General features: G+C 43.5%; 1 non-coding gene across 1 annotated transcript; it reads right to left on the bottom strand.

Moving 5' to 3' along the window:
* Positions 1–8346: 8346 nt before the first annotated feature.
* On the bottom strand, positions 8347–8453 carry LOC149010859 (small nucleolar RNA R71). Its single transcript, XR_016174863.1, has one exon. It is a non-coding gene; the product is annotated as a small nucleolar RNA R71 (small nucleolar RNA).
* Positions 8454–10940: the final 2487 nt, after the last annotated feature.

The following is a 10940-nucleotide window of genomic DNA, read 5'->3' as shown; positions in this document are numbered from 1 at the left end:
TCCAAGAGGCTGTTATGGAATATGTTCGTCGGTGTAGTAACTGTCAAATTCATGCTACAGTATCGAAGCGCCCGGCTGAAACCATGACTTCAATTCTGGATCCCACTCCCTTTGCGATGTGGGGAATTGATATCATGGGCAAATTCACCAAGGCGTTAGGTGGACGGGAATATCTTATAGTATCAATTGATTACTTCACGAAATGGGTTGAAGCCAGTGCACTGGCAGCAATTACTGAGAAAAAAGTGGAGAAATTCGTGCTTGAATCAATCATATATCGCTTTGGCATTCCAAAGATAATCGTCACTGACCATGGTACTCAGTTCGACTGTCCGCAATTTGAGCAATTTTGCGAAACATATATGATCGAGCATCATATGTCCTCAGTGGCATACCCCCAGAGCAATGGACAGGTAGAGGTTACTAACCGAACGCTACTAGAAGGAATAAAGAGAAGACTCGAAGCTGACAAAGCTTCTTGGGTCGAAGAACTTTATAATGTACTGTGGGCCTATAGAACTATGGTTCGAACACCCACAGGAGAAACTCCATTCAGGTTGGCATATGGATCCGAAGCATTGGCACCAATGGAGATAATGGCGAGGACATTACGGGATCGTGAGTTCGAGGAAAAAGCAAATGAACAAGGACTGCTTGATAGTCTTGATCTGTTGGACGAAGTTCGGGCAAAGGCAATAGCACGAACTCAACATTATCAAAGAAGGATAGCGTCTCATTTTAATACTCGAGTGAAGAATCGTCGGTACTTAGCCGGAGATTTGGTGTTGAGAAACACCCTAGCTTCCGACCCGCGTCACCAAAGAAAATTGGACCCTTCCTGGGAAGGACCTTATATGGTTGTAAAACCAGTTGGTTCAGGAGCTTACAGGCTGAAGAACATCAACACCCAGAAAGAGTTGGATCGGTCGTGGAATGCCAGGCATCTCAAAAAGTTTTATCCTTGATGATGATTTCAATTTTGTTCGCGATGTAAACATTTTCAACTCAATCAATGCAATTTTTGGCTTTCAACAAACTATCTTTTGATTGGGGGCATCATACACCACATTCAAGAACAAGATCCAACTATAAGGCATCGGATGAAAATCTGTGTGGGTCCTTCAACACTTATGGAATTTTTTCGGATCTTCTTAAGTCGAGGCGTCGGATGAAAATCCGAGTGAGTTCCTTTTGCAAGGTGTCGGTTTGAAACCCGAGTAAGTTCCTTCAAGACTTATTGTAAAGGCATCGGTTTAAAACCCGAGTGAGTTCCTTCTCAGACTTATTGTATTTCTCCGGAAATCTTTAAGTAAAGGCATCGGTTTAAAACCCGAGTGAGTTCCTTCTCAGACTTATTGTATTTCTCCGGAAATCTTTAAGTAAAGGCATTGTTTCAAACAACTAAGACCTAATGCAACAGCGATTCAAGTGGTTAGCAAAGTTCAAGATGAAGTTAATTTCTTATTTCTTCAAAAGATCGAAAGAGGCCAGTATCAAAATTACAAGAGCTGGATACAATCTTCGGTCAAAAAAGAAAGTCATCATTGGTGACTGTTAAGAAGTTATACAAGATCGACACAACTTTGCTAGAACAAACATATGAGTCAACCATTGGTGTAGATTCAAGGAAAAGAAGAGGAGAAATGAGGATTACAAAAAATATTTCGGTATGCATAAGATCCTCCGCAATTTCATACTCTTTGTCCAGCTTGTCCAGGAGAAGTATGGTCCTCGACCAAACTTGCATTCAAGACGAGCTCGTCATAATTGATTTCTTCCAGGGGAGAATAAACAGGAGAATCTTCCTGATAATGCTGAATATCTGGATCGGAAGGTGGAGGATCAATCTTATCTTTGGTCCAGTCAGGAGAAGGAATACCCAGGTCGGTAAATACTTCAGGATGGCAAACAACACTATAGGGAGTCGTATCAAAATGAGGATCCTTCCTTAATATTGATTCCCATACTTCGTTCTCACCATCCCGGTACGCCTGCAAGTTATAAGCATTCAGCATATCAACAAAGGGCTTACTGTGTAAATACTTGAAGACGTAGGGTCTGCGAACATCAACTGGAAGGGATTTGGGCAAAGGAACGACAGCTTGCCTTTGGGGTAACGTTTCAGATCCTTTGGCCCCTGACTTTCCAACTGCTTGCTCCAGTTGCCGGATCTTCTCCCTGGCATCATCCAAGTCCGACCGAAGACGACCGATCATCGAATTCTTTTCTCCTACAACCTCCCAAGCTAGTTTCCGAAGGCGAGCAATCTCAGCATCTTTAGCTTCAGAGATTTCCCGAAGCCTGGAAACTTCATTGCTCAACCTATTGAGCCTAGAGGCTGCTTCCACTTGGTTGTGGAAGTTACCAGTAAGACTCCTGCAAATAACTTCCGAGTTAAAAAGGAGCAGAAGAGTAATTTTTCAGAATCAAAAGATAATGAAGAAAGACTTACATCACCAGTGACTTCATAAAGACTTCATCTAAGAGTTTGGAAAGCACTGCGCTCTCAGAAGTCATTCGAGCAGCAGTGCACCATTCCAATGCTTTGTCAAACTCGTTTGACACTAATTCGGGCAAAGGATGAGAAGGATGAACTACATCAAGAGAAGGATGAGCTGCATCACCTGTCACCCAACGGCGCTTCCTGGTGGCAAAATCCTCCAACTCCAAAGGAGAGGAGGAGGATGCCAAACAAGCACTGGAATTGGAAATAGGAGCAGCGCCTGCTAGGACCACACCTTCATTAGACGCCAACATAGTTGCCTCAGATGCTCGAAGAGTCTCCTTCGGGGGTGCACCAACTGTCTCTGCAGCAGGGGCGTCAGTAGCGCCATCAACAACGGAGTGATCAAGATCTTCCTGGGAAAGACGAGCAATCACTTCGGGCAAAAGAGGCGTATGGGCGGCATCAATAGAAACTGTGGGAATCTGACTTGAAGATTCACCAACAGCAGTCGCCTTACGCTTGGAGGATTCACTAGCTGAAACCACCTCACTGGCCCCAACCACCGCCGACGGAACGATTTTCTTGCTAGACTTCGCTTTGATAAAGTTCGGGTTGATCTTGGGAGCCACTATGCAAACAGAAAAGCCGTATCAGTACAGATATCCAACGACAACAAAAAAAAAGGGAAAACCCTAGTTCTCTATCACTTCAGAAAAACCCGATTAACTAAACCCCAAGTACTACTACTGTGCAGTTTACTCAAGGGGGAAGTGGGGAAAGAAGTTGATAGAGCTATTGTTGGAGTACGAGGAATACGGAAGCAGGCAGAAGGACGGAATGTCGCTTTAGCACTTTAGCAAATCTAACTTGTCGATAGCAGGATAAATGGAGAGTACCCACGAAGGCTTTAAATAGCCTCAAGTATTAAGACGACGGTTGAAAGCTAAGGACAACCAACGACCCAGATCGAAATGACGCTTCGAAATCCGCAGAAAGCAAGATCAACGGCTGGAGGGATGCCACATGGAAACATGTGGAGGCGAGCACCCGATGTAGAGATACCTCCAATCGTCGCACCGCCATTATAATAATGGGTGTATTTCCGATTCATTGGAAACAGTGAATGGTATACCAAAGCAAGAAAGCGTTTGGACTTCAAAAAGGGAAACGTGTGGACTTTGCAATAAATGAAGTTGTGGGGAAGATTAATGCATCTTTCCGAAACGCACCTTCACAATATCATACAAGATTATTATTCGTCGAAGAATGTGAAGTTGAGTGATAAGTTTTATCATTTTTACTTTTGATATTCAGGACAAGATTACGGCAGGAGACAGGGAATTGGAAAGGCCAACATGAAAAAGAAAGGTCTATTCATTAACAAGGAGGTCAATCTTTACAAAAAAAAGATAACTCCCTAAGCCTCTTCTTCATTGTTGCCCGAGGGACCCTGGTCGGGAGCACTTTTCTCAGGATCTTGAGAAGAGCCTTCCTCAAGAATGACATTGACTGAGTCCTCTATAGCAGCAACTTGAGACTCGGCTTGTGATTTCTCCTCTGGAAGCGCCGGCTCGTCAGCCAGGTATGCCTCATATTGAGGGTCAGCTGGAAAAGGATCATTTTCTTCCCGAGCCTAGTCTGGGAGATCCATGCCAACTTTCCCGAAGACCTCTCTATGGCACACCTCACGAAAGGGAGCAATATCGAAGGAAGGGATTGATGCGAGAATTCGCTCCCAAACGTCATTCTACCCCAAGCGATAAGCTTGAATGTTGTAGGCACTTAGCAGCTCGGAGAAAGGTACGCTGATCAGGTATTTCCGAACACACTCCTTCCGAAGCTCTGGCTTGATATGCTCAGGCTTGCTAGGGACCGCCCACTTCAGATATTCTTTGTTCTTCCTACATTGAAATTCAAGCCTGTCACCGAACAACGTGGCAGCTTCCTTTTGCTTCCTGGACTCGCGCTCGGCAGCAGCAGCCCGAGCCTTCGAAGCATCAAGGGCCTCCTTGAGGGAGATCACTTCTTCTTCATGCTTTCTCTGCAGCTCCTCAGCAGCTGCAGTCAGCCGATCTATCTCAGAATTGGCCTTGGCCAAATTCTCTTCACAGGTGTGCAGTAAAGAGCTGTTGCGGCCAACCCGACTCAATGCTTCCATGTGTTGATAGAAGCTCAACACGGCATTCCTGGGAAGGTGGAAAATATCAGAAGAAGTCATAAGAAATTATGAAAAAATAAGTAAGCGAGAAGACCGGTACCTTGTGGATTGACTAACAAGGGCAACGTCATCCAGGTTTTCAAATTCCTGGTGATCAGAAGGAACAAGACTGAGGGAGCTCCACTCTGCGGCTTTCTCAGGGTCTCGAGTCACCCTGTCGGTCAACTTCAGGGTCCACCGGGGGTGAAGACCTCCTCACAATCCGTTGAAGCTTTGGATTTTTTATGAGAGGAAGCATCAACTGTATCATGCCTCCTTTTGGTTCGGGCGGAGGAGGAGACATTGGACCTCTCCACCATTGGCTTCTTCCCTTTACTCGAAGCATCAGCCACGGGCCTGATATTTCTGATACCCCTATAAGAGGGGTCGGGAGAGGGAACAGAAGCCTCTTGATCTATGGTCAAGGCTCTAGGTGATCGTTGCTCGGCTGTCGCAACGGCCCTAGCGGCCTTCACTCGCAAGTTCTCGGGGCTCATTCTTGGAGGCATTGCAAAGAAGAACAAGAGTCAGAATTAAAGACATATCACTTCAGTAAAATTAAAGGATGATGGTTAGAAGCTCACAATGAGCCAAGCCCCAGTACTGAACAATGGAGTTATACTCCACCTCAAGTCCATGTATCTCTCGATACCATGGAATGGATTTGATCTTCCTGACGGCCGCCTCATCTTCTTTGGATAAGGGGAGGCCTCGGTTATTCTAGGAAGAAGAAGTACACCGCCTCTAGGCGGTTGGGAAGTTAAGATCCGATGGAGGTGCTCGACAGAAAAAGTATCGTTCGCGCCATTTTTTGTAGTTAGAAGGGCAAGTTCCTTTGGCAAGGATGCTGCCCCTCCAATCAAGTTCAGCCTTGTTACGTTTGGACAGAAAAACCCATCCGGGAGGATGGGAGATAGAAAGAACATGAAAATGTACAAAGAGAGAAAGAGATGGCGTAATGCCAAGTTCAAAACACAAACCCAAGAAGCTGACGATGAGACGCCAGCTATTGGGAAGGAGCATTCCGGGACAAATGTCCCAATGATTCAGAATCAGGAGAACAAAGGATTAAAAAAGGGAAAGCGAACCCCGCTTTCCAAAGGCATCTATGTACAGAGAAAATTCACCCGAAAGGGTTGAATCAACCCTCTCATCGAAAGGGGAGCCCTAACCTGATAAGAGGAAGGAAAATCAAAATCTTGGATGGCTGAAAGAAGGTTTTCCTCATTATAAATGGAGGGAACAGAGCCAGGTCCACCATCGGATCTGGAAGTTTGAGGCTGCCTAGAAGACTCGACAATCTTGGAAGATCCAGACTCGAGGAGGGCGGAAGGAGTTTCGGTTTTTCTCTCTAAACCTTTTTGAGAAACTTCAGCAAACTCGCGCCAGAGGACAGTTAGGGTTTTGTTATCACTACCCGACTGTTCGGAGGGAGGAGAAGCAAAAGCTTCACTACTATTACTAACACTGGGTACCCGAGAAGCCCTATTATCCGCCATTACTTGTTTCAGTAAACTACAAAAAGAAAAAGACCAGTAAACTTACTGATTCAGTGAGGCAAAAGCTTGAGAGCAAGAAGGCGCGAAGCAGACAACAAAGGTTCAAATTCCAGACAGGAAGAATGAAACCTACGAAGACAACGAACCGCTTTTAAAACACCCACACGAGTGTTCAGGAATCTGAACTATCGAGATTGATTCAAAATCGATGATCGAGATTGAAAGACATTTTGAAAGTTTGAACTCACGAATCCGAAACAGGCTTTCGAAAACCGTCGCTTGGATTACGTGAGCCACGACAGATCGACTGCAAGGAGACACGTGGCCTTACCCTCACAACGCTCGAGGAAAAGTGACCACCGCATTAAATGTGATATGACATTTAATGGAGCACGCAGAGTCTATCGTCTGATGAAGAACCCAGTTAAAAACCAAGCCCTCGGGATTGACCGAACGCTTGGTCTGGGGGGCTCGTGATACGGAGAAATTATGATCAAATTGGGTTCATACCTGGTTCGACCCTCGACCCCGGTCGAGATAGAGGAAACCGACTCGCTCCCGAGCGAACCGGATCCAGAAGATGGCTTGCTGAGGAAGAAAACTTATTCAACTACAAGCACGCCCTAATCCTACTTATGGATTAGGGTAATTACCCTAATGATGGCAGACTCGAATTGACAGCTGCGGCTAATCATTATCGAAGGGATAATCATCGCATAACCTAAAGGGTTATCTCAGGAGTCCTCTACTAGTCCAAACTAGTAGAAGTCTATTGCTCAACGGATCTAACTGTTAAGATCCAACGACTACCCGAAGAAGGCTCAAGTGCATCCAACGAAGGAGATTCGAAGGCACACTCTATATAAACCTCACTGCCATACGAGGTGAGGGGATCGAAAACACATAATCTGAGACTTAGGTTCAGATACATACTAATAGACGTAAACTATCAGAGGCTTACGATCTAGATCACCTTTCCCAGTTCTTCATTCCTTAGCTCTGTGCTTCTAGCAGAGCTGTTTGTGATTAAGTTCATCAACTGACTTAGCCTTCGGAGGTGGACTCCCGACCCCCGCGGTCGGGCCACATCTGACGCTTTCGTTTTGCCGGTCATCACGAGGAGATCTAAGGGCTGAGCAGATTTTGGACGCATCATATTCATAGTTAACGTTTTTGCATTAATTAGTAGATTTAGTTTAAATTTAGTTTTATTAAATTCAATCTTAGTAACTTAGCCTTTTAGTTCCCCATTGTTCGACCCCGTACTTTTTGCTTGCTAAATTTGTATAAGATTTTATATTTGATTGGTTAGCGACAGGATCAAATTTTGGCGCCGTTGCCGGGGAACCAAAGCACGGTTGCTAGGATTGATTTTTGTCAATTAGGCATAATTTTTAGAGTAATTTTAGTGTTTTTAATTTTTTATTTTTCTTTGCTTATTTAACTAATCTCTTTTTCTTTTGTTTTGTAGGTAACTGCAAGAGTAGTGATTCGATAATTAGTTTAGGTTGTTATCTTTTCTTTCTTAGATATGATTGTATTTAGGACTTTTCAATTGTAATATTTGCATTAGATTGGGTTGTTTAGGTTAATTTTAAAAATCCCCATCCCTCAGATCCCACATGTGTAATTTTTGTTAGAAAGATCACGTGGATTGCGCTTCAGGTACGTCCTAAACTCTCCCTTTTGCTATAGTTATTTTCTTTTAATTTTACTTATTTAGCTTATTCTTTTTTTTATTCTTCTGTGTGTATGCATGGTCGTCGGTCCCTAAACCCTGAGTTGACTCCACTTGACTTAGAGTTAGAAGAGATTTTGACCAACCTTAAAAGGCAAAAAGAACCATGGCAAACTATGAGCCTCCAATGAGGCCCTTGAGTGAGCATTTCATTCCTACGATATATACTCTGGTTTCTTGTATTAAGTTGCCTGACATAGAGGCGGCTCATTATGAGATCAAATCTAGTGTGATTCAAATGCTACCATCTTTTTACGGACTTGCCAATGAAGAGTTTTTAGAGGTGTCCTCCACGATTAAAATTCAAAACCTCTCAGTTGATGCTTTAATGTTATTGCTTTTCCCATTCTCCCTTAAAGATAAAGCTAAGCATTGGCTTCATTTTTTGGATAATGTTAAAATTTCCACTTGGGCAGAAATGCAACAGGAGTTCCTTAAAAAGTTCTTCCCCATTGGTCGTACCAATAGCATTAGGAGAGCAATAACAAGTTTCTCCCAACAAGTAGGAGAACAATTTCATGAGGCATGGGAAAGACTAAAAGAATTACTTTGAAAGTGCCCCCACCATGCTCTTCCTAAATGGCAATTGGTTCAATGCTTTTATGATGGCCTTAGAGACCGACATAGACAAATGGTCGATTCTTCTTGTGGTGGGACTTTCATGCACAAGAATGAGAAAGAGGCATGGGAATTCTTTGAGACCCTTAGTGAAAATTCCCAATACCATGCTTTAGCAACTAGGACTGAGATTCCACCCATTGGGCATCCAACGAGGAGCGGTGTCTATGAGATCAATCCTACTGTTGAAATGAACACTAAGGTTGACTTGCTATCTAAGAAATTAGACTATCTCTTGTCATTAGGACAACAAACCCCATATCCACCTCCATTTAATATGCACCAAAATGCCTATAGGAATGAGCAACAACCCTCACATAATTCATCATTTGAGGATAAGGTACTAAAAACACTTAGTGGATTAGAGCAAAATACTCAATTGTTGCATTTCCATTCTCAATCCATTAACAAATTGGAAACCCAACTTGGTCAACTAGCTGATGCCATCAGTAGGAGGGAGGCTAGCCAATTACCTAGTCAACCAATAGGTAACCCTAATCATCAAATTGGGTCTGGGAAAGAACAAGTCCAACCAGTGTCTGTGTGACACGTAGTGGGAAGGAATATTATTCACCTTTGTCCATTCCTAAGCCATTGCCCATCAATCTTGAGAGTCGAGAAGAGGTTAATTTGACCCATGAGACTGGTGATGATGCAAACAAGCCTAGTAAAGAGACACCACCTATGAGTATTACCCATCAATTTCCTCGTAAGGGGTTGCACATTCCAATTGTAGATGGTCCTACTCCTAAATCTTACACTCCCAAAGCCCCCTTCCCTGAAGCTCTTGAATCCTCAATTCCAGATCCTAGAAAGAATGCTAAGATGCAAGAAATGATTGATTTATTCCAACAAGTTCATATCAATCTCCCACTATTGGATGCTATCAAGCAAGTCCCAGCTTATGCTAAATTCTTAAAATATCTATGCACCCAAAAGCGTAAGTTGGGAACTCAGACTCTTAAAACTGTGCACCTAACTGAACAAGTTAGCTCTATAATCTCCAACCAACAGCCCCCTAAGCTTAAAGATCCTGGTACACCTTTAATTTCATGTGTCATTGGAGATCTATCCATAAACAAAGCATTTCTTGATTTGGGAGCCAGTGTGAATATTTTACCCGGTTCAGTTTATGATAGGTTTGGCCTAGGAGATTTGAAATCCACTGATGTGATACTACAATTAGCAGACCGCTCAATCAAACGACCTCGTGGGCTACTTGAAAACGTTTTGGTAAAGGTTGATGATCTATATTTTCCTGTCGATTTTTTGATCCTAGATATGGATAATCCAACTACCAATAAGTTACCACTAGTCATTCTTGGACGCCCCTTTTTAGCCACTGCGAATGCTTGCATCAATTGTAGATCGGGTGTCATGGATATATCATTTGGAAATAAGAAACTTAGAGTCAACATCTTCAATGCATCCTTAAGCCCAAATAGAGATGAAGAGTGCTTTGCGAATAACCTTAGTGATGAGGAAGTGGCAGATTATACTCCAAACATGCTTATTGATGATCCCCTACAACGTTACTTGTCATTTGGAGAATTTGACCAACTTATTGAGGAAGTCAACACATTGTTGGACTCTTCCACTCCTTTGGAGCAGCCACAATTTCCAAAGAGATTTGAGCCTCTACCTCCATTAGCTGCATCTCCCCAACCCTCATCCCTCATCCCTCATATGTCCCCCTAAGTTGGAACTTAAACCTCTCCCTTCCAATCTAAAGTATGCATTCTTAGGGGAAAATGAAACATTGCCTGTCATTATTTCTTCTGATCTATCACCTAGGCAAGAAGACCACCTTCTAGGAGTGCTTTCTGAATTCAAGTCAGCCATTGGCTGGTCCTTAGCTGATCTTAAGGGCATAGACCCTTCCATATGTATGCATAGGATATATTGTGAGGATGGAGCGAAACCCCGTAGAGATCCTCAGCGTCGTCTGAATCCTAATATGAGAGAGGTGGTGAAAAATGAGGTGATTAAGTGGTTAGATGCCGGAATTATTTACCCAATCTCTGATAGTGAATGGGTCAGTCCTACCCAGGTTGTCCCTAAGAAATCTGGCATTACTGTGGTTCCGAATGACAATGGTGATCTCGTCCCAACTCGTACCACTACAGGTTGGCGTGTCTGCATCGATTACCGAAAGTTGAACACAGTCACCAAAAAGGATCACTTCCCCTTGCCATTTATTGATCAGATTCTAGAGAGACTAGCCGGGCAAAGCCACTATTGTTTTCTTGATGGTTACTCTGGTTACAACCAAGTTCCCATTTGCCCTATTGACCAAGAGAAAACAACCTTCATTTGCCCCTTTGGTACATTTGCATTTAGACGCATGCCTTTTGGTTTATGTAATGCTCCAGCCACCTTTCAAAGGTGCATGATGGCCATCTTTTCTGATATGGTTGGCCAATCCTTAGAGGTTTTCATGGA

This window comes from Hakea prostrata, chromosome 7 (genome assembly GCF_041222555.1).
Source record: "Hakea prostrata isolate BN-2017 chromosome 7, UWA_Hpros_2, whole genome shotgun sequence".
Lineage (NCBI taxonomy): Eukaryota > Viridiplantae > Streptophyta > Magnoliopsida > Proteales > Proteaceae > Hakea > Hakea prostrata.
This window is presented reverse-complemented; position numbering and strand designations above follow the sequence as displayed.